The sequence below is a fragment of the Chrysemys picta genome, chromosome 4 (genome assembly GCF_011386835.1).
Source record: "Chrysemys picta bellii isolate R12L10 chromosome 4, ASM1138683v2, whole genome shotgun sequence".
NCBI lineage: Eukaryota > Metazoa > Chordata > Testudines > Emydidae > Chrysemys > Chrysemys picta.
The window spans coordinates 60,460,957-60,483,141 of NC_088794.1; the positions used below are offsets into that span (position 1 = coordinate 60,460,957).

Consider the following 22,185-nt stretch of genomic DNA (forward strand, 5'->3'; position numbering starts at 1 on the left):
CCCCTCCGGGAACAGGGACCGCAGGGGAATCCTCCCAGCGCACAGCCCTTAATAACCCTCTCCCTACACCCTGAGCTACCCCCGTGACTGCACACAGCCCCTAACTACCCCCTCCCTGCACCCTAAGCTGTTTTCAAACTTTTTGAGCTAAGCACCTTTGAGTTATAATTTTTGGTTGCGCGCCTCCTCTCCCCTCTGCCCCAACACAGACGGGCTGGGTGGCCTGCTGAGGTGAGTCAGGGAGTGGAGGTGGTACTTCCTCCCTGGACCCCGCCATCTAGAGGTGGCTCAAGCCCCGCTGGCCCCTGCCCCCCGCCCCCCCAATAGAAGTCAAACTACGTCTATGTCCAAGGCCCCTGCCCCGAGGCCCCTCTGGGCCCTGGAGTTTTTATAGCATGTCGAGGGGAGCCTCAGAGAGAAAAAGGTTGAGAACCCCTGGACTAGAGGCACCAGGGTTCTTAACAGTGTTTGAAAATAAAGAGAAATATCAATGCTGTAGAAGATCTTCAATTAACTGTGCTGATGGAACAGTCCCCTAGTAATTCCATGGCATGGTCAGGGAGCTCCTGTCTAGTTAGAGGTGCCGGAATGCACAGGCAGCCAAGTGATCCAGTTGGTAGCACAGTCTCTCCAGTGCTTCCTATTTGTTCGACCAACTACAGCGCTAGCAGCGAGGCAGAGAATTTCTCTACAGCGTCTGTTCACAAACTGACGTACACCCCACACTGCGTATGACCAACAGTGTTAGTCAGCGAGTCAAAAAAAGCAACATGCCCTCCCTGCTGGACTCGATGACAACTTAGGCAATATGGGACTGAGCTCACTGTCACAGGGCTAGCATCCCACAGAGCTCCCAGTGATAGCAGTTTTACAACACCCGTAAGAATAATACATTCACAACTTTATACGTAGCACTTTGCAAACGTAAATGAGCCCTCCCCTCACTCCTAAGAAGGGGGCGGGGGGACCATGATACAGAAACCTTCAGTGATTTGCCTGTGGAGGCTACAGAAGGTGTTAGTGTCAGAAATAGGATTAGAATTCACGAGTTGCTGGTTCCCATCCCTCTGCTTAGACCACTAGACAAAGGCAAGCCTCTGCCTCTCCCTCACCTAGCCACATGAATCCCCAGCCCCAATTATAATGATATTTCACATTTATGGTGCGTTTCACATATTCAAAGTGCTTTACAAATTTTAGCAGCCATACTTTAAGCTATAGTCCTCTTTGGGAGGGCAACAATGAGACCTGCTGAGGACCATATGCCTGCCTCTCCCTAAAGTCTTGGAAGAGGTGAAAGGAAGAGGTGGCTCTAAGGGGCTCCAGGAATACAACAAAACTGATATTTTGAACCAAACAAAACTTTCTGAAGTTCCTGCAGCCCCCTTATGTGTTATTCCAAGGCACTGGCTTGCTTACAATCCTCTTGTCCTCACAGATCTGAATGGACCCCGCGGAAGGATCTGGTTTCAAGATCAGTAATTATAGAACAAGACACAGAGGCGTTAGTAAGCAAAGCCGCAACATTTCTTGAGGCAAACAGGGGATTCAGAGCATGACAAGCGCAGCAAGTTGAATGGAAAAGCTGGGAAGTGGCGAGTGAAAACTGCCATGTGAGGTACCACAGTTAGGGTCGGACTTAGAGCACTGCCCTCGCTAACTCAGCCACAGCAAGTGCTGGGCAATAGCAATTGCACTCTGCATTTCCGGACCCTCTCATCCAAGCATCTCAAAGATCTTAGCTCCACATTAACCCCATTTTGCAGATGGGGGAAAACTGAGCTGCAGACAAGAGACTAGGCCAAAGTAGCTGAGCCGGGAATAGAACACAGGAGGAGTCCTGACTCCCATTCTTCCTCTCTAAACACACGCTTGTTCCTGAGGGTGTTGAGTACTGGCATTTCCCTATGACTGTAGATGGACAGCGATTCTCAGGATCAGGCCCCATAACAGCCCAATAAAAACTAGTTCACAAGCCCAAGACAGTCACCATTTTAAGAGCTTTTAGACTGTATATTTTTGACCTTGCTGAACTGGTTCCATCAGTTACATGAGCAAACCAGGCAATTTTATCCACTCGCCAGCAAGTCCCAAAGACATTTGCCCTAACAGTTACCATTGTTGTGTGGCCTAACAAAATCCTGTAAGGTAAGGCTATTTCTTTTCTCTTCCTCCATATATGCCCCAATTTTAGATCCTATGCACTCATTAGCAAATGAGGAAATCAGACTGTAGATTTTATTGAGATTACACTCATCTCATCAAAAAAAAAAAAAAAAAAAAGGTTGCTGATTTTGTAGACCCTACCAAAATATCCTGTGCAGCAGCAGCAGTTAAACACCATTCTCAGGGCTCTGCTGACACGGATTGATTATGCCTGTACCCAAAGAAAGATGATTTAGCGGGGCCAGGGAATGTACAGACTGAAATTGTTAGAACAAAACCACAGTGTTCACTTAGTCTCCATTCAAACCACAGGAGAGAAAAAGCACATTAATGTTTGCCATAAGGATATGGACATAGTCAATTACAAAACCTCCTGAGAGGGTTTTTAACTACTTTGTTATATGCACTAGTGTAAAACCCCTCTCAGGGAGCTTGAAGGTAAGGCAGTTTTCTTGCTGTCTCTCTCCAAACACTGTCTGGGGAAGTGGGATTTCCCCGTTTTTAAACAGGGGTGGAGGTTTCGTTTGACCAAAGTTTCAGCTCTTCTGTTAACTTGTCCCTGCGAAAGCAGCTTTGGCAATCAGAACAGTCGCATAACATCATTCTCATCGCTGTGTACGTTCCTGACAGTTTGCATTTCTACGACACCTTCCAGAAGCACAGAGCGCTTGGTAAAACCTCACACAACATCCCTGCGACTTAGGTATTATCCCCATTCTGGAGATGGGGAAATGGAGGCACAGAGCTGTTAAGTGCCTTGGTCCAAGGTCATACAGTGATTCAGTGGCAGGGCTCAGAATAGAACCCAAGAGCCCTGACTCCCAGTTCTTTGCTCAAATCATCAGACAATAAATCTCCCTCAAAGACGCTAATGCCAACAAGAATATCAATTAATGCCAACTGTTCTGTTGGCATCTACTAGAACTACAGTAAATCCACACACTCATCTGACTTGGATCACATGTCAGTCACCAGGTGGTAACAGCTTTCATGCTCTCACAACCTGGGCCAAATGCACACAAGAGACAAGGTGAAAATCTCCACAAACCATCCCCATCACACCTAGAAGAGCTTTGTTAACATGGAGTTCCAGCACTGCCCTGGTCTCCTCAAGAACATGAGAGTTGCCAAAACACAAACATTGGCAAGCCAGAACATGCAGAACTAAGGTGATGCTTTATTATGTGGAAAGTCACCCCACTCAGTTATCGCTACTCAGGAGCCCAGAAAACGTGACACACGGGCACAACGCAGTATCTAGAGACACATTATGATTCACGGCAGGCCTCTTGCCCTTCCCTTACTGTACCACCAGCAATTAACTTCCAGACATCTGTTACTGGTACAGCATGTGGTTCAGTATCTCACTGACAAAACGATTTGAAGGGGGTTGGGAGATGCTGTACCTCAGGAACATGCCTAATCAAACGGCCTCAAGTTCATCCCACAAACTGTTCTACAGGCCCTCAAGTGGCATACCACATTCCCAGCCACTTTTCATGCACCTGTAAGTTTTACAGCATTTTGAAAAGTGGTCTTGAAACTGACATGCTCTTCCAGCCTCCCACCCTCTGCCTTGCAATCTGTTTCTTGCTCTCAGCAGTGCCACATAGACCCACATCACAATCAAGTCATTGAGGGAGGTGTATTTCATAGTCCCTTGACCCAAATGCCCCCAATTTGCAGCACTAACTCTAGCCAGAATCCTGATGTGGCACAGGAATTTTCAAAGTAATCTACCAGTGCATTTTAGAGCTTTTTGGGAAGAAAAAAAAAAAAAATCAGCTCTTAAACAGACATCTCTGCTAATCCTTAACTCTGGAAGTTGTTACTGCTCTTCCATGACTTCCAAGATTTTAAGAGCTTATTGCAAGAAGGGCAAATAATTTTTGAAAAGCACACTGCTGTTAAGTACCTTACAATGAATTGGCTATATACCTAGCCAAGGATCTCTCCAACCTGTGGCTTGAACTTCAGCAAGCTTGTCTCTGCTGTGACCTGGGTAGACAACAATCCAAATCACAAATCAAACCAAGCCCATCACAGCTCTGCATTCAGAGCAAGGCAGAGTTTCACTGGCAGCAGAATCATCTCTCAGTCCTGAATGTGGGGACCTCCTCCTTCCCAGTTTAAAGAATTTCATAGAGAAGCTAACTGCAATTAGATCTACTGAATAAAGGCCTCCACTGCTAGTCGCTTGGTCTCTAAGAATGCAGATTTCCAATCCATAATTCAAAAGCCACAGAATATACACTTCCCATAGCACAACAGATGTACTGTATAAACACAGTTTTGTCAACAAGAAATCCCAAGTGGCATCCTAGAAAAAGGATACCAATGAACATCAGTAAGCTATTTTGTTTAACAATGGCTTTATGAGCAACAAAACCTCATATGGAATCATTACAAAATCCTTTCCACGTGCTATAAAGATTTTTAGAGGCTCATGTTTTGAATACTTAAAAACCCCCAGCAGAAACAGATGCACACACTTTAGGAAAACTCACATTTTGTTTTACACTAGCAAACTGCAGCCCGTTCAGCTAAGTTACCATGATATGCGCTGTGGCAGAAAGAAATCAAGCCTAGAAACAATGTTTTGGTTGCCATGTGACTGCATTGTACTTTGTGTGCCAACTCAAAAGCCTAAGGGGGAAAAAAACAACAGTTCTCAGAGCACATGTCCCATGATGTCCTAACAAACCCCATTTCATCTCTGCAGTTAACAGTTGTTTTTGTCCCATGTAAAGGAGACAGTTATATAAGAATATATGCTGTAGATGCAGTAGTCAGAGTGGTGGAAAAATAGTCATAGCAATTTATCTAAGCACTTTTTACAACCCCATGCCCCACCCACAATCTCAGAACAGCTGATGTTTCTGTTAAAATGCAGTGAAATTCATAGATTCTAAGGACAGACAGGACCATTGTGATTAGCTAGTCTACCCTTCTGCATAATATAGGCCAGAGAACTTCCTCTAAATAATTACTGCTTAACTAGAGCGCGTCTTTTAGAAAAGCATCCAATCTTGATTTAAAAATGGCAGATGATGGAGAACTTAACACAAGCCTAGGTAAATTGTTCCAACGGTTAATTACTCTCATGTTTAAAATGTACATCTTATTTCCAGTCTGAATTTGTCTAGTTTCAGCTTCCAGTCACTGGAAACAGCTAACAACGATTTTTAGCCTGTCTTCATTATACTTAAGAGATGAGTGGGGACAGGCTATGTCACTCTGTCTATGTAGCTCCATAAAGTTAACAGTCAGAAAATTATATAAACATAAAGATAGAAACTGACTTAAAGAAAGAGGGAAAGCTTAAATTCTGCAGACACTAAGACGACCTCCAAAAAGCATGGAACAGATCTTAAAGATAATTCACACACTTATCCCACACTGAGTTTTTTTAAAAATATGATAGGGCAAAAGTTTTTGTAAACCACATGCACACAAAGGGAAGGGTTACCTCTTTGGAACAGCTGTCCCTGTTTGCCTGTTGGTGAAAGCTACCATGTAGTTACCATACCAGCACAAAGAGCTGCAAATTGAAGAAAACTGCAAGAGAACACCACACAAATCACCATTGATGTGCATGAAGTCCAGCTATTTCTATGCCACAGGAAAAATAGGAGCCAATCGAACTACAACTCTGAAGTTTATATGCACCCTTATGCATGCTCAGACTGTACTCTAGGGTAATGCCCCCGGTCTTGTGGAAGGCAAAAGCCTGAGAAGAACAGAATTGTTCAGCAGCTGCAGATGTTTATTAAAGACTCTCATGGTTTTTATGGATTGTACTACAGCTGCCATCAACGGCAGTCATAGCTCTCTAAGTTGAAATATCAACAGGTCATTGGTCCGAGAACAGGTGTAATGTTAGAAGACTCGTTAGACCTTCACCACTGACTTACACCATAAGAAACTACAGGCTGAATACACTGGACCTTGACGACAACATAGAGAGTTGGTATTAAAGACACTGATGCTTCTTAGAAATGTTAGGCATGAAGGTGGTGGTGGTCGGGGGGAGTGGAGGGGGGTCCTTAGCCCAGATGCTGAGGGAGTGTCCTGTCAGTACTGGATGTGAGAAGATGTATGCATTAGAACGATACTTAATCTTACTCTTCAGGTGACTATTTACACTTACCAGTGGCTATTTGGAGCAACCAAGTTGCTAAAACTCACAGATTCAATAGAGAAACGGCACCTAGGGGCTTCTCTGATTACCAGGAAAATAGCATCATAACACAGGGAAACCGCTCCAAGCATAGAAGAGTGGAGCAACAAGCTACCAGGTTCTGGAGAAAACAGCTAATAAACAATTCAGAACTAGGGGACTTAGAGAAAATAGGGCGTATTTTTAAACACACCAGAATAACTGGGTTTCATAACCAACACGGAGATTAAACAAAGATGCTGAGAACACAGATGCGTCTTGAACCTTTGTTCCCTTCCCAGTATTATATGGGCTCAGCTGAGCCCCCATTTCAGAGTAATACATCTTTCAGTATTAGAAGAACCACAAGCTAGCTAAGTACCTGCAAATAAACCAGTTCAGTTATCAAGAGAGAGCTGGCTTAAAGAGGAAAGCTAGCAATTGCTTGGTCAGGTCTGAAAGACCTTTGAATGATACCTAATACGGTCACAAATCTGTAGCCACCTACAACTTCATGGCTGTTACTGTGCTGCAGTTTATGACCACTTGGAACTGCATAACAGCAGGGACAATCCTCAGGTCTTCCTAAAGTATAGGACCCTAAAGGAGAATCACCGTTAACTATTAGCAGCACAGGGCATTAAATAGGTAGTTCAGTAGTTCTGACTCCAGGCAAGGATCTCAATGTACTTCACGCTTAGTAATTAAGACTCAAAGTCTCCCTGTAAGTATTATCCCCATTTTACAGGTGGGAAAACTGAGGCACAGAGAGGTGAAATGAACGTTCTCTCTGTGTATCATTTCACTTTTCAAGGTGACCTCAAGGTTCCTGTCAAATCTACATTTCTGTAGTCTTATAATTTGCCCTTTGGTCGCTGAGTGAGTCAGTGGCAGAACAATGAAGAAAATCCAGGAATCTTGATTCCCAATCCTCTGCTGTAGCAACTATTCTAAAATTAAGTAAAATAAATTGCCTTTGTAAACAGGACATTAGGTTGCAGAATATTCCTCCCGCTTCCTCCTAAAAGGGAAAACAATTATACCATAAGTCCAAGTCTGCACATTTTTATTATTCCTGGGTAGTAAGATAAATATCACACACCCAGGTGCCTTGAACCCAAGCATACTTCCTTCATTTTGCCTACCAGTAAAAACCTTCCCAGACCCTGTAACACAAAGCTCTACAGGAGACCCAGCGCTGATACTGTCAATCAGAATGCAAGTCACATCCTGACTGCACACACCTTATGACACTGTCCGAGCTACAACTGCCAACAGAGAAAGACACAAGAAAACCAATATTAAGTCTTAGTTCACCTTGCTCTGCTCTCAGCCAAATGTCAGGACATGCCCAGTCACCATTTGGTGCAAGGCGATACTTGCACCAACTCAACAGAGCATGAAAGAAAGCTCAACAAACATCCCAGCTCCTCCCCAAAGCTTCCTCTATTCTTCCAGTTGACAGGCTCTGTTAAGGAAGAAACTCACCCAGCTTTCAGTACATTTGCATCTGGAGGCCTTCAACCCGGTGTGAGAAAGTGAAGGCGTCAGTAAGAAAACAGGCCCCGAGAGGAGGATGAGTCGGTTCCAGCAATTGGAAACAGGATATGGAGGGTCACATCAGGGTCACCTGTTCAAAATCCAGGTGTCCAAAATCTATCTGACAGCTGTCCAAAGCCAATGGAAAATGAAGCTGGTGGGTCTCAGACCAGCCTCTAAAGGACAGGTGTCTGGTGCCAAGAACTATCACCACTGGCCTCCCTACCAACAAGGGACTAAGAGATACTTGAATTCCCTTTCCACGCTAAGATAATTCCTCCAGGTCAGCGCTGATGTATGTTGGCGGGAACCTGGGAGTGGGGGAGAGCCTGCTGTGCCACTGCCCCTCTTGTACCTGCTCTACCGTACAGTAGAGCTCTTCAGCCTCCATGGCCGTCTAGCCAGCCCCTTTCACAAGGGCTCTGTCCATGACACGGCAGTTGGAGGGGAAGATATGTGCCTGTCTGATCAGACAAGGTGGGCTGTTAAAGGGTCACTCTACGTTGTTTTAGTCTGCCACGGTAAACTGAGTCAATGCAGGCAATTCAGCTACTAAACTACAGTCGTACAAAATAATAATAGACAGGCTTTATTAATAATAAGAATGAGGAAAAACAGTTGTGCACAGGATTGGAATCAAGAGATGCAGGTTCTAGCCCCTGCTCTACTACGAACAGCGACACCGGCCGTTTCACCTCTCTCTGCCCCGGTTTCTCCATCTATAAAATAGATGGAGCTACACATCTACATCAAGGTCACAAGGCTTAATTCTCTACTGTCTGAAGTGCTTTGAGATCCTCACATTGAAAGTGAGGAGGGCAGTTTTGTATGATCTGAGGGGCAATCACTCAGCACCAGCTGTCAAAAGAGCAGCAAGGCAGATTGACCATCCCTTTCCACTGCAGACAGGCAGGAGGAATTCTGCTAGGGAAAGCGGCTATTCCACTTGGATGGGGAAAGCTCTCTAGTTCTGAGATGGAGCCAAACACGGTAATACAAAGGAGTCAGCTGTTTCAGCGAGGAGTTGGGAGCTGATCAGTGTGGAATAAAAAAGATGCAACAAGACTAGGTCAATACATGAGTAAGGAGGTGAGGGGTGAAAGAAACCAGTCTCTAATCTAGGAAGCTGGGTGGCTGTCTTGTGTCTTTACATTCCTTTGCCTTCCATCCAAGAATCTCCAGGCACTTAACATATAATTAATCAATTAATTAAAACTCACAGCCTACCTGGAAAGTAAGCAAGGGCTGTTTTTCTGCCCTCACCTACAAGCAGTTTCATCTAGATACCAGTTTCTTTACTTGCTGTCCTAAACATCTGTGTAGCATTGATGCACAGTTGTTCTATTTCTGCTGGATCCCACCCCAGACATGGCTGTATTTCATAGGTGGGCGGTGTGATGTCTATATATAGTTCTAAAGTGTGTTGAGACTACAACAGAGAGATAAGGAAGCATCACCATCATTTTATAGACAGGAAAACCGAGGCACAGAGAGGAAATGAGATTTGTGGTAGGTCACTGAGACAGCCAGTGGCACCTACCAGTCCTATGTCTGCAGTCTCCTGCTCAAGCCACAAGATCACACCCTTGCCCCAGAGCTGGGATAGAACCCAGGCATCCGGTCTCTCCCATGCCCTGCTCTGACCATGGTTACATCTCTCCCCTTAGAACCTTGTACCTGATGACACTCGCTTCAGACCTTTCACCTGCCTTTCAACGCCCCATTCCTGGGGCCAGTCCCACTTCCCTCACACTCTTCCTTCAGAGAGAACAGGAGGAGAGTGCTGGGAGCTGTGGGCAGAGAGGTTACCCCTCCCCCCTACTCCGGGGTGGGCGGCTGCAGGCAGAGGGGTTCCCCCTCCCCCACTACTCCAGGGGGGACAGCTGCAGGCAGATGGGTTCAGAGGGAACTAGGGGCAGCTGGCAGAGGGGTATCCTCCCACAGAGAGGGCTGGGGGTGTCAGGAAGAGGGGTCCCCCACCAGGAAGGGTCCCCCCACAGAGAGAGCTGGGGCCAGAAGGGTCCCCCCCACAGAGAGAGCTGGGGGTTTGGGCAGAGGGGTTCCCCCGGGAAGGAGCTGGGGGCAGAGGGGTCCCCCCCTAGGAGAGAGGGCTGGGGGTTTGGGCAGAGGGGTTCCCCCGGGAAGGAGCTGGGGGCAGAGGGATCCCCCCCCGGGAGAGAGGGCTGGGGGATGCGGAGAGGGGGCTGGGGTTTGGGCAGAGGGGTTCCCCCGGGAAGGAGCTGGGGGCAGAGGGGTCCCCCCCCGGGAGAGAGGGCTGGGGGATGCGGAGAGAGGGCTGGGGGTTTGGGCAGAGGGGTTCCCCCGGGAAGGAGCTGGGGGCAGAGGGATACCCCCCAGGAGAGAGGGCTGGGGGATGCGGAGAGGGGGCTGGGGGTTTTGGCAGAGGGGTTCCCCCGGGAAGGAGCTGGGGGCAGAGGGATCCCCCCCCCCGGGAGAGAGGGCTGGGGGATGCGGAGAAGGGGCTGGGGGTTTGGGCAGAGGGGTTCCCCCGGAAAGGAGCTGGGGGCAGAGGGATCCCCCCCCCGGGAGAGAGGGCTGGGGGATGAGGAGAGGGGGCTGGGGGTTTGGGCAGAGGGGCTCCCCCGGGAAGGAGCTGGGGGCAGAGGGATTCCCCCCCACCCGGGAGAGAGGGCTGGGGGATGCGGAGAGGGGGCTGGGGTTTGGGCAGAGGGGTTCCCCCGGGAAGGAGCTGGGGGCAGAGGGATCCCCCCCCGGGAGAGAGGGCTGGGGGATGCGGAGAGAGGGCTGGAGGTTTGGGCAGAGGGGTTCCCCCGGGAAGGAGCTGGGGGCAGAGGGATTCCCCCCCCGGGAGAGAGGGCTGGGGGATGCGGAGAGAGGGCTGGAGGTTTGGGCAGAGGGGTTCCCCCGGAAAGGAGCTGGGGGCAGAGGGATCCCCCCCCCGGGAGAGAGGGCTGGGGGATGCGGAGAGAGGGCTGGAGGTTTGGGCAGAGGGGTTCCCCCGGGAAGGAGCTGGGGGCAGAGGGATTCCCCCCCCCCGGGAGAGAGGGCTGGGGGATGCGGAGAGAGGGCTGGAGGTTTGGGCAGAGGGGTTCCCCCGGGAAGGAGCTGGGGGCAGAGGGATTCCCCCCCCGGGAGAGAGGGCTGGGGGATGCGGAGAGAGGGCTGGAGGTTTGGGCAGAGGGGTTCCCCCGGGAAGGAGCTGGGGGCAGAGGGATTTCCCCCCCCCGGGAGAGAGGGCTGGGGGATGCGGAGAAGGGGCTGGGGTGTCGGGCTGGGGGATCCCCCTCCCCGCAGTGGGGCTCAGGACAGGGGGGTCCCGGGGGCCCTTCCCCCCTCACCTGCTGCCGGACGCGGAGGCTCCGACCCCCCCTCAAGCTCCAGCTCAGCCCAGAACTTTTCCCCCTAACCCCCCCAATACGTCACACGCATCCGCCCCGACGCCACCGCGTGCCCAGCCTCAACCGGCCAATCAACAGCGCCTGGGCTATATTAGCATATCGCTACAGCAACGGCCCAAGCCCGTTCCCTCCCTCCCCTTGCAGGAGAAGGCACGGCCCTTAACAGGGCCCGGCGCCCCCTGGCGGGCGCTCAGGACAAGGCGAAGCCGGAAAAGTCGGCAGGCGGGGGCGGGGAAAAGATGCCAGGAGGATCATGGGACTTGTAGGCTGTTAGCAAAGCATGCTGGGTAAGGAAGGCCCGCTGGGGTGTGTGGGCAATGAGTCTGCTAGAGCAGCAGGTCTCAATCTCAGCCAGGGTACGTGTACCCCTGGGGTGCACAGAGGTCTTCCAGGGGGGACCTCAGCTCATCTAGATAGTTGCCTACAACAGGCTACATGAAAGCACTAGCAAAGTCAGCACAAACTAAAATGTCATACGGACAATGACTTGTTTATATTGCTCTATATCCCATACACTGATATGTAAGGTTTCAGAGTAGCAGCCGTGTTAGTCTGTATCCGCAAAAAGAAGAACAGGAGGACTTGTGGCACCTTAGAGACTAACAAATGTATTAAATTTGTTAGTCTCTAAGGTGCCACAAGTCCTCCTGTTCTTCTTTTTACTGATATGTAAGTACAATATTTATATTCTAATCGATTTATTTTATAAATGTTATGGGAAACACGAGAAAGTCAGCCATTTTTCAGTACTAGAGGCTGTGACACTTGTATTTTTAGGTCTGATTTTGTAAGCAAGTAGATTTTAAGTGAGGTGGAACTTGGGAGTCCGCCAGCCAAATCAGATTCCTGCAAGGGGTACAGCGGTCTGCAATGGTTGCTGTCAAGTATCAGAGGGGTAGCCGTGTTAGTCTGAATCTGTAAAAAGCAACAGAGGGTCCTGTGGCACCTTTGAGACTAACAGAAGTATTGGGAGCATAAGCTTTCGTGGGTAAGAACCTCACTTCTTGCATCTGAAGAAAAGCTTACCCACGAAAGCTTATGCTCCCAATACTTCTGTTAGTCTCAAAGATGCCACAGGACCCTCTGTTGCTTTTTAAAGGTTGCTGTGTCCACCTATCCCTGGTCTGAGTTCTTCTATCAACCAGTTGGGCTATTTCTCAGCCCAAAGTCAAACTGCCCACCCCACAGAAAAATGGAGGCGCTGGCCACAGCTGATGACAGAAGATGTGCCTAGAGGCGCGATACCCTACAGAAGATATGGGGGGGGGGATCCACAGGGTGTTACCCGGTAGGGAACCAGGAAGGGATGCCATGTTGGAGTGTGAATCATCGGTGGTGGATGCATCCAAGAGAAGCATGCCTATATGGGATGCTTCTTAAAGGGGTAGGAAGAGCATCAATGGGGCATATATCTGGGGCAAGGTTGCAGAAGAGGGGTTGTCATGTATAGGGGACAGCAGGAAATTTGTAGAAGTTTAAGATTAAAATCATATATACATGCTTTGGAGGGACTGCTCCTGTAGGGTAGGAGCAGAGGGTAATTAGTATGAGGCTCTCATCAGAAAAATACAGGGACATCAAAAGAGCAGGAACTAACTAGGATGTTACCTTTTATGCAATAGGATAAATGTTTGTGCTACAATGTTTGCACTGGCCCAGCATGCCTACGGTGCATCAAAATGCCAGCACTATAGCTGGATGAATAATAATTAAATATAGATAATTTATTTCCATTAGCTTTCCAAATGTACTAAACTGCTCATATTTCTACTTTTTCTGTGGATTTTTTTCTTTAAATTTTTGTTTGCTTTTAAAATTTAGAATTTTTCAAAATAACTTTTTTCTAATTCAGGTTTATTGGTGTGCAGGAGAGACCCATCATGGCCCAATGCTGCAAGACGAACCACAGCCCGGAACACTGTATCCATGAGAAGCCCCACTGAAGTCCCATAGTGCTTGCAGGATTGTGACACAAATGACTTATTTCTCCTACAGTAATGCATAGGGGTCTCCATTATTCCAGGCACTGTACATACACAAAGTAAGAGGCAGTCCCTGTACCTGAGAGGTTGCAGTCTAAAGAGACAAGATAGACAATGGGTGGGAAAGGAAACAAAGTCACAGACAGGGAAAGTGATTTGTCCAAGGGCATGCAACAGGTCAGTGGCAGAGAACTAAGCCACTGTCTGTCTGTATTCATCTATTGTCTTAGATAGCGACAGGGGCAGGGACTATCTCATCATTCTGTGATTGCACAGCGCTAGCCGACTGGGGTCCTGGTCCATTTATAATTTATTAATTTATAATAATTAATTAGCAACAAAGGGGAAAAAATCAACTCCCCAAAATGGTAAACAACCACCCTCCAACTGATCAATTAAAAGTGAAAATGATCAAACGTTTTCCTTCAAAAATGGAGACATTTGAGAACCACAATGGTTTGAGTGAAATGTCTCAATTGGGCACCAACACCATTTTTTTGCCAAAAATGTTTTTCATTTGAAAAAAATGTGACCAGCTTGTGTCCTCAGAGCACAATACAGCAGAGCATGGCATCCAAACATCATGTGGCTCGTCACACTCTCAGGCGCCGGGAGCCGAACCTCACGTCACATAAGACATCTTGGCTTGCTATTAGCAGATGGAAGGATGGGCTGGGGGTTACTGCAGTAGCCTAGGGGGCCTGTGATACAGGTGCAATTCTGATCTCTGCCACAAACTTCTTGGGTAACTCACTTAACATCCCTGTGCCTCAGTTTTCCATCTGTACAAATGGGGATAATAGTCCAGCTCTGCCTTACAGGGATGTTGTGAAGATAAAAGTATTATGCTTTCAGATCTACCAATGAACGAGCACTATTTAAAAGCTAGGTACTATACATTATAACAGCAGTCCATCCAAACATCCTTATATTGCAGCAAATTGTCCTCTCCTCACTATGGGACATCTCAATATAATTATTATGAGCTAGTTAAAACCCCATTGAGATTGATAGGTGTGAACTCCCCCTTCAATTAACATAATTGTACACATAAGCCCCCATCTAAGAGACAAAAGGTGTGTGTGATCCTGCCCGGGAGCTTTCTGCTGAATATTTTTTTGAGTAGGGAGCATGTGTGGAAAGAGAGAACACACACAAATGGAGACCAGACAAGAGGGAGAGGCAAGAAAGCCAAGCAGGAGAGGATGGGCACACTGTGACCCAGGCAAACGCTAGATAGAGCTTTTGGGTCTGGTGTTGGCTAAAGAGGGTTGTAAATTAGAAACTGCTCTTTTTGTTCATGGGGCCTTCTGCGTTCAGAGACACGGGATTTCATACATTCCTTGTAAATAAATCAGGTTGCCTCAAAGAAAGTGCCAGACTCCATCAGTTGCGACTTCCAACTGGAACCTCCCCAGGGCCCTGAACTTTGACTAGCTGCTTGGGTCAAAAAAGGGGCAACAGTATTCAACATTTTTATTATGGCAGTGCCCAGAAGCCCAAGTGCAGTCAGGGTCGGGGCCACATTGTGTTAGGTGCTGTACATGCATCTAATAAACAACAGCCCCCATCCCCAAAGAAGTGATGACAGTTTTGCGTGCCCCAGAAATCATTCCCAGGACCTGATGATATCCTGCCAGTGAGGGAAGTGCTGGGCTGGATTGAGACCTGACAGGGAATGGAAATTAGTTATAAGGAAGCAGAGCGAATCTGCTAGTCCATAGGATTTCACCCTGGGGGTCACGAATGTGGCAGGGGTAGCGACCACCTTGTCCTTCCCCTATTGGTAGCAGGAAGTGGGCTGGGACAGACCTAAGTGAAGGGCTCAGGCTGGAAAAGGTTGAGAACGTGCTGTGCTGTGCTTTTAAGCAGATGGCAGTGCTGCCCCCCGGCTGTCTGGCAAACCTGAGTCTGCAGCGGTGGCTCAGGTGAGGGATCTAGCCTGTAAATTTCTTGCTTGAACCAGCCGCACATGGGCAGAGCGGCTCTTTAAAAAGGCTAGTGTGGGTGACTAAAGAGAGCGTTGTGCACCGTGGGTCCTCTGAGGGAAGTCTATGCCCCTGCTCTTGCAGGGAGCGCTGACTGAGCAGGCAGAGGGGTTTGTGGGAGAGTGAGCAATGCAGGATCAGGGCCTGAGCCCACAGTGACAGCATGGGACGGGGCTGCGTCAAGCTCCGAACACTGTCTTGTTCTTATACTAGATGGGGAAATGCAGGGCGCTGCGATGCACAAGCCTGGACCTGCCCAAGAGTGTTGCAGGCAGTTCAGCAACGGATGGTCCCTACGCCATCACAGAGTGATCTGGGACCATCCACTTTGATTGTCTCTCAGCTGCTGGCCCAGCCACCTGGACCTACCATCTCTACAGGCGGGGGGGGGGGGGGGGGCGGCGAGGTGGAACACGACTCACAAGACCGGTAAGGGCTAGAGCTCCTCAGAGTCAGGGACTGCTATGTGGTGGAGGGGAGCCAGCCCTCGCACACGTAAGGAGGATGTGCAGGGCAGAGGGGGCAGGAGAGACTTGGCCCAGCCTGAAACACTGACAAACCACGGCCTCCAGACGAGGCAAGCTCAGATGCGGGCACGGGGCAGCTCTGAACTTCTATTGTTTGTTCCGAGATCTGTAACGGGCAGGCATTTGACTAGTAAAGTCACCATGGTTAAGAAATTCCAGCGCTGAGCCCACGTGCCTGGCTTTCCTGCCATGTTGTCTCCAAAGGGGTCAGCTAGAAGCCCGGATGGCCCCAGCTTTGGTGGAGCCAGGGGAGGCTACAGGAAGGACTGCGTGGGCTGAGGCGCTGGTTTCGGAGTTTAGGGCGCCTGGGAGCATGCCCTGGAGACCCAGAGCTAGAATCAGGGAGGAGCCTCTACCCAGACCCACCTGACTTGGCAGCCTGTAGGACCCAGCCACTGGGTCCACTCATAACAGACTGGCGACTGGCCAGTGGGGTTACTGGGCCAATTGGTCGCGACCAGCGCTGGTATGAGAATGAGGGTAAAAATATAACCAAATGATACAGGCTGCTGCTAATCTTAGGCCATGAAATTATTAATGGCGATGAATTATTTACTGAGCGGTGGCAGCATTCTGGGCACTGGAAGGTTTAGTGCTGCTGGACTGTGGCGCTGGGAGCCCTGTAAATACCCTGTAGATTAGGTAGAACAAAGAGGATAAACAGATCTCGTCTCAAGAAATTTACAGGCTCAACAATCAGCACTAACCCCGATAAGTGTTACAAAGGCTCCTGGACTGCTTAGTCCGAAGGGTAGCCCTTGCTTCTGAACTGACCCTGCTGTGTACTGCTTCTTATCTATCTTTATTGGATCCCGCAGCAGGACTCCTGCCTTGTGAATTTGCTTTTGGGCTGTGCTGATTGTATTGTTAAAACTACTACTTTGTGCCTGGCCAGCAGCTTGCATTGGAGGATCTCAAACCACTTTTCAGCCAGTGTCTATATAAGCCTCATTAGACAGGTATTTTCCCCCTTTGACAGAGGGAGAAAGGAAAGTGACTTGTCGAAGGTCACGCAGTGGATCAGTGGCACTGTGGCAGAACCAGGAATTGAAGCCGGGGGTCCTGGCATCCTATCTCCTGCTCTAATCCCTGGACCACATTCCCACCAGAAGAAGAAATAGAACCCGGGAGTCCTGGTTACCAGGTCCCTGCTCTGACCAATCAGATACATGCTCCATGCCCCTCTATACTGGCACTTGGAAGATACTTAATAGCGAGACAATTACCTGCCCAAGACAACGAAAGATGGAGCCTTAGCATGCAATGCAGATGCCTCTTCTGTCTGCACCCCCGTGTGGTCTCAGCTCACTGCATTCAGTTCCCTGCTTCTGCAGTTCCAGCTTCTCTGCCTCCAATCCAGAGCCTCTGCATTGCTCCTGTCTCCACCTCTGTCACCCCTATGCCTCCCTCTCTCTCCTGACACTCCTACTCTCCTGAGCACGCCCCTTTGACTCCTAGGCCCATTCCCGACTCTGGGCTGGATCCCAGGAGCTACTCAGCTGTGCGCTTGCCCCGCCCACAGATTTCAATTCAACAGGAGCTGCAGGGCCACCATAGCGGCTCTGGGACCGATTCCCAGCTACCGTTCTCAGCCTCCAGCTGTCTCCTAACCCACATTTCCATTCCCCGAATGGCCACAAGCTGCCCCATCCTTGTGCTGAACAAATTCCGACCTCCTTCAGGCTTTGATTTCTGCTCTTGGACTGAGCTAGGTTAACAGCTGTACAGTGTCACATACCTCTGTGGCCTCCTGGACGTATTAATGATTGCTGATCAGAGATGTGAGGTCGCAGATGGGAAAATGACAAACTTCGGGTCCGCCTGATCCTGCTGTCGGCTACCCCAGTGTAAATGAAGAGGAGTCACTCCTGATTTACACTGGTGTAACCAAGTTCAGAAACTGGCCCAAAAGGTTGTGGGGGGGGGGGGGATGATGCAAAACACGAAGGGCTCAGTTCTAACTCCATTGGCTTCAGCCCTTCTGATTTACACCAGTAAAACAGAGGCAGAATCAGGACCACAACCACTGTCCTAAGGAGTTTCCATGCCAAGGCTCTGAGTCCGCAAACACTTATGCACAGGAGCAACTTCCCCCCCTTTGAACACAATGGGTGTTTCACACAGGAGCCCACATGGGCATAAAGTTACTCAGATGCCTAAGAGCTTCCAGGATCAGAGCCGACTTCAGCAGCTCTTGTATTTTCCCGTAACGTGGCCCATGTCCCCATACAGCAATGAGCCTCTGAACGCTGCCTCTCCCAGTGGGGACAGTAGGATGCTCCGCCTCATAGCAGCAACAGTAACTGCTGACCTGGCAAAGTAACATCAGGACAATACTATCAGCGATGCAATCCAAGCAGGTAGAAGCAAGGAGCGGGGCCAGCACCCCTGTGGCTGGCCGCCAGCTCTCTGCAACCCACCAGAAAGTGTACTAGGGACCACAGCTTGGGACACTCGTATCCAATTAAGACAGGATGAGACCCAGCAAAATAAGTAAGTGAGAGAGAGAGAGAGAGTGTGTGTGTGTGCGTTCTACGCTATTCTTAGTTCAAGTCTCTGCAGTAGCTGATCACGGCCCCCAGAACTGCTGACTCGGCCTGCAGTCAGAGCTCTTTCCGCTCTGTGTTGGAGGCAGCATAACCAAGACACATCTGAAGTCAGCCACGGATCAAAGGAAAGTGCTGACACAAGAGCTGTCTATTTACTCAATGCCTGTTCTCACTTGAAGTAATTAACATGCCAACCTCTTGTGCTGCATGGGAGAGGAATTCAGTGAAAAATGACACCTATTTAAAAAAAACAATCCAGGGGGCAGCCCCTCTGCTGGGGAAATAAAAGGGGTTTGAGGCAGATATTCCACATGGGTTTTTAGGCTCGCTTTTGGAGGGTGTAAATCACCAGCTAGTCAATTGCATCATGGCTACTGCTCCCAGCCAATGGGGAGGTGAATCCCTATGTGGGCTGACAGCTACCTTTTCCTCCTGCACTGGGGAGGACTCCCAGGAATTTAGAGCATGGGTGTGGCAGGGTACGGCCCCCCTACTTACCCCCGATGATGGAGGCCTGGAAAATGCAGATCAGTGCATAGATAGCGTGTAATGCGGCTGATGCTGAGGAGAAGACTTGTGGCTCCAGTCCCTGAATTTCCAGTGGAGGTTGAAGCCTGCGTCTCTTCCCCTGTTGTTTTCAGGCAGAGTGCGGCTTATCCAGGAAAGCCCCTTGTGTAAAGATGTCCCAGAGTCAATGGCCTGTAACTTTCCAGGGTTAAGAAACCCATCCTCCAACAGAGGAGATCCTCTCTGGGTGCAAAGATAAGTCCCTGCTTGAGAACCATTCACGCCCACTGCCTCCTAACTGAGGCCATCACCTCATCCGCCAGGTCAGAAAAAGGCACCTCCCATTGCGGCACTGCTGGGCATTTCCCTTTGCAAGAGACCAGCCACCACAAAGAGCGGCTGCCCCTTGTCTCCATAAGGCATTCAAGCAAAATCCAGTTTCCTGTCAGTGAGCCGAGTCCAATCACCAGGCCCCAGTGCTCCTCTGTGATGGAGATGTTTCTTTACCCACTAATCAGAGCATCCTTCTCTCCTCCGCATCTTCTGTGTGAAAGACTCAAGGGATTCAGCATGCCCTGCTTCAGTCTCTGCCTTGCCAGCTGACGTACATCCACTACTCCACAGCCCCTTGGTGGTCAATTCTCGTCCTCCATGGGGTTTTCAAGCTGGTAGTTGTGAGCCAGGGGGTGGGTCATGACCACCCTGTCCTTTCTAAACAGGAGCAGGTGGGCTCTGGGCTGCTGGATGGGAGAGGACTCCAGGTTTGGAAAAGGTGGACAGCCCCTTGACATCACATGAGCGTGGTTATTTTGTGTGGTCAGGAGAAATGCAGGGCAGACAAATCCTCTCCCATCTGTGGTGCTTTTGTATCGAGTGTGGGTCTGTGGTGTTTTTACAGCGGGGCCACTCAGCAAAAATCAGCACTGACGCTGACACACAGAGTCTCTTTATTCAAGAACAGCTGTGCGGCCCCAAACCAGCGTAAACAAACCTGCCGCAGCCAATGGCTTCCCTCGCGCTAGGTTTAATTAAAACATCATAATAAAGGAACAGCGTTAAAATACATAGTTCTGTGGGGAACTGCCCAGAGCAGCTCAAGGTAGGAAAGAGATTGGAATTTTATTGCCAAGCTGTGCAGAGCTCCTTGGCGCTCACTGGGCTGATTCCAACCTAGCCTTTTACAGCACGATTTTCTATCCGCGCCAGCTTTCAAAACATTCTTTATTGGAGCGGAGGCCCTGTGCCCAATGCAATAAAGCGCCCCAAGCCACAGGCTAGTAGAACTATATTTAAACAGAGGTGCTTGGAAAAAGTGACGCTGGCGTTGGCACTTTCATGGCAAAGTTTACCAGAAGACTTTGGCTCGTGTTCTTAATCTTCCAGGGAATAAATGAGATGATGTAGACAACACATGGGCAAAAGCTTTTAAAAAGAGTCAGCAGGTGCACCTACTCCTGAGCTTGCAACACAGACACCCACTGAAGTCAATGGGAGGCTTTTCCTTGCCTTCAGTGAGCATTGGCTCGCCCCCTATGTAGACAGAGCCCCGCCCTGAAATGAGGATGGCTAGACAGTCCTGGAGACTGAGGGCCTATAAAGCTAGGTAGCTATCAAAGCTATTTAGATGCCTCCATTACTGTAGTATCTGAGCACCTAAATGTCTTTATCTGCGCGGCACTCCTGAGTGTCCCCATGGTACAGATAGGGCACTAAAGCACAGAGAGGCTAAGGCCCAGATCCACAAAGGTATTTTGGCTCCTAACTTCCATTGTTTTCAGTCAGGAGCCTAATTGGATCTGGGCCTAAGAGACTTACCCACCGAAGTCACACAGTGTGGGGCACAGTAGGGGCTTGAAGCCAGGTCTCTGGCTAACATCCTAACCACTGGAACATCCTCCCGCCTCTATCTTTAAATCAGGTACAGCACAGGCAGTGGCAGGGCAGGCTTCCCTGAGCGGGGCCCACCACCATGCCCACCATCCAAACCCAGAGGGGAATGCCCCCACAGGGCAGAGAGGGGAATTCAGCCCCCAGGACCCATTCAGTACACGTGGCCGGTACCCTGCTCCGGATGGACTGTTAGACTTGTGCGTCTCTCTCTGCATGTTCTAAGGCAGGGGTCGGCAACCTTTCAGAAGTGGTGTGCCAAGTCTTCATTTATTCACTCTAATTTAAGGTTTCGTGTGCCAGTAATATATTTTAACGTTTTTAGAAGGTCTCTTTCTATAAGTCTATAATATATAACTAAACTAGTGTTGTATGTAAAGTAAATAAGGTTTTTAAAATGTTTAAGAAGGCTTCATTTAAAATTAAATTAAAATGCAGAGCCCCCCAGACCAGTGGCCAGGACCCAGGCAGTGTGAGTACCATTGAAAAATCAGCTTGCTTGCCGCCTTCGGCACACGTGCCATAGCTTGCCTACCCCTGCTCTAAGGGCTTCTCGTCTAGAGAGGCCATAAGCCCTCCTGCTGCAGTGAATGGGGGTTCTCCTTGAGCTCAAAAGAGAGGCGTCGGTGTTTTCAAAGCACAGTGGTTGTGGAATAATTATACCCAGCTCTTACATAGCTTTACAGCTCCAAGCGCTTTACAAAAGGAGGTCAGTATCACAAGCCATGGTATGCCAAGTAGCTGATGGCTGGGAATGCCAGAGGCGATTTGGGCTGGTTACAGTTTCTTGACTCTGTTCTGAGTACAGTTAAGGCCCTCGTGGAAGGAAGACACCGCGGAAAGTATCACACCAGGAGAAGCCAGGGCTGTATACAAGAGGCAAAAGGCGGACCAATACACTGCAGATGCCCAGGAATTCCCAATAATAAGCCTTTTCTTAAATGGGCAGAACTTTTCTATTTAATATTCATTTTAAAGGGGATTTATTTCTAAAAGCTGCCCTGAAGCAGATGCGTTTTGGGAGGCCCAGCTTAGCTACAGTGGCTATGAACCACATCTCAGAATGAAACCCAGAGGGACAAAAATCATTGGGGGACTTCAAGGGGCAAACCCAAATCTTCCTCACAGCAGTCAGAGGATGAAATTAGCCACTCTCTTGTCACTGCAGGCAGCACTTCCAGAGCTGGAGTCCCTGGGCTGACCCACATAGTCTGGGAACGGCAAGCGGGATTCTACGGAGGCGGCTGGGGGTGGCTGCCAAACATCGAGCGCCTTGCTGCGGCTTGTTCATCTGCTCCCTGTGCATGTGCCAGCCTCCTCCCAGACAGGCAATCTCTTATCACTCCCCCACTTTATTCAGCCCAAGACGCTGCAGAGCAGAGTGGAACGTGAAATCCTGTTCAACACTAAAGGTAATTACATGTTCTCTCCAGGGAAATCATGCCCCAGCATCTTTCTTTGATCATCTTTATATCTTTGCCAGCACGTCCTAGCATTAGCT

The 22,185-nt window shown here is 49.2% G+C and overlaps 1 protein-coding gene across 4 annotated transcripts in view; it reads right to left on the reverse strand.

Annotated features, from left to right (window-relative positions):
- Window positions 1-16,988, reverse strand: part of PPARD (peroxisome proliferator activated receptor delta) — a 45,137-nt gene extending 28,149 nt beyond the window's left edge. The window contains exon 1 of one of the 4 annotated variants that reach the window (XM_005311673.5): window positions 16,968-16,988. The gene's annotated coding sequence lies outside the window, so the exon portion shown is untranslated. Of the gene's footprint in view, window positions 1-4,081; window positions 4,160-11,184; window positions 11,303-16,967 lie in introns of those variants that run through there. The other 3 variants (XM_005311672.3, XM_065592413.1, XM_065592412.1) reach the window with 3 other exon arrangements.
- Between the last annotated feature and the right edge of the window lie 5,197 nt (window positions 16,989-22,185).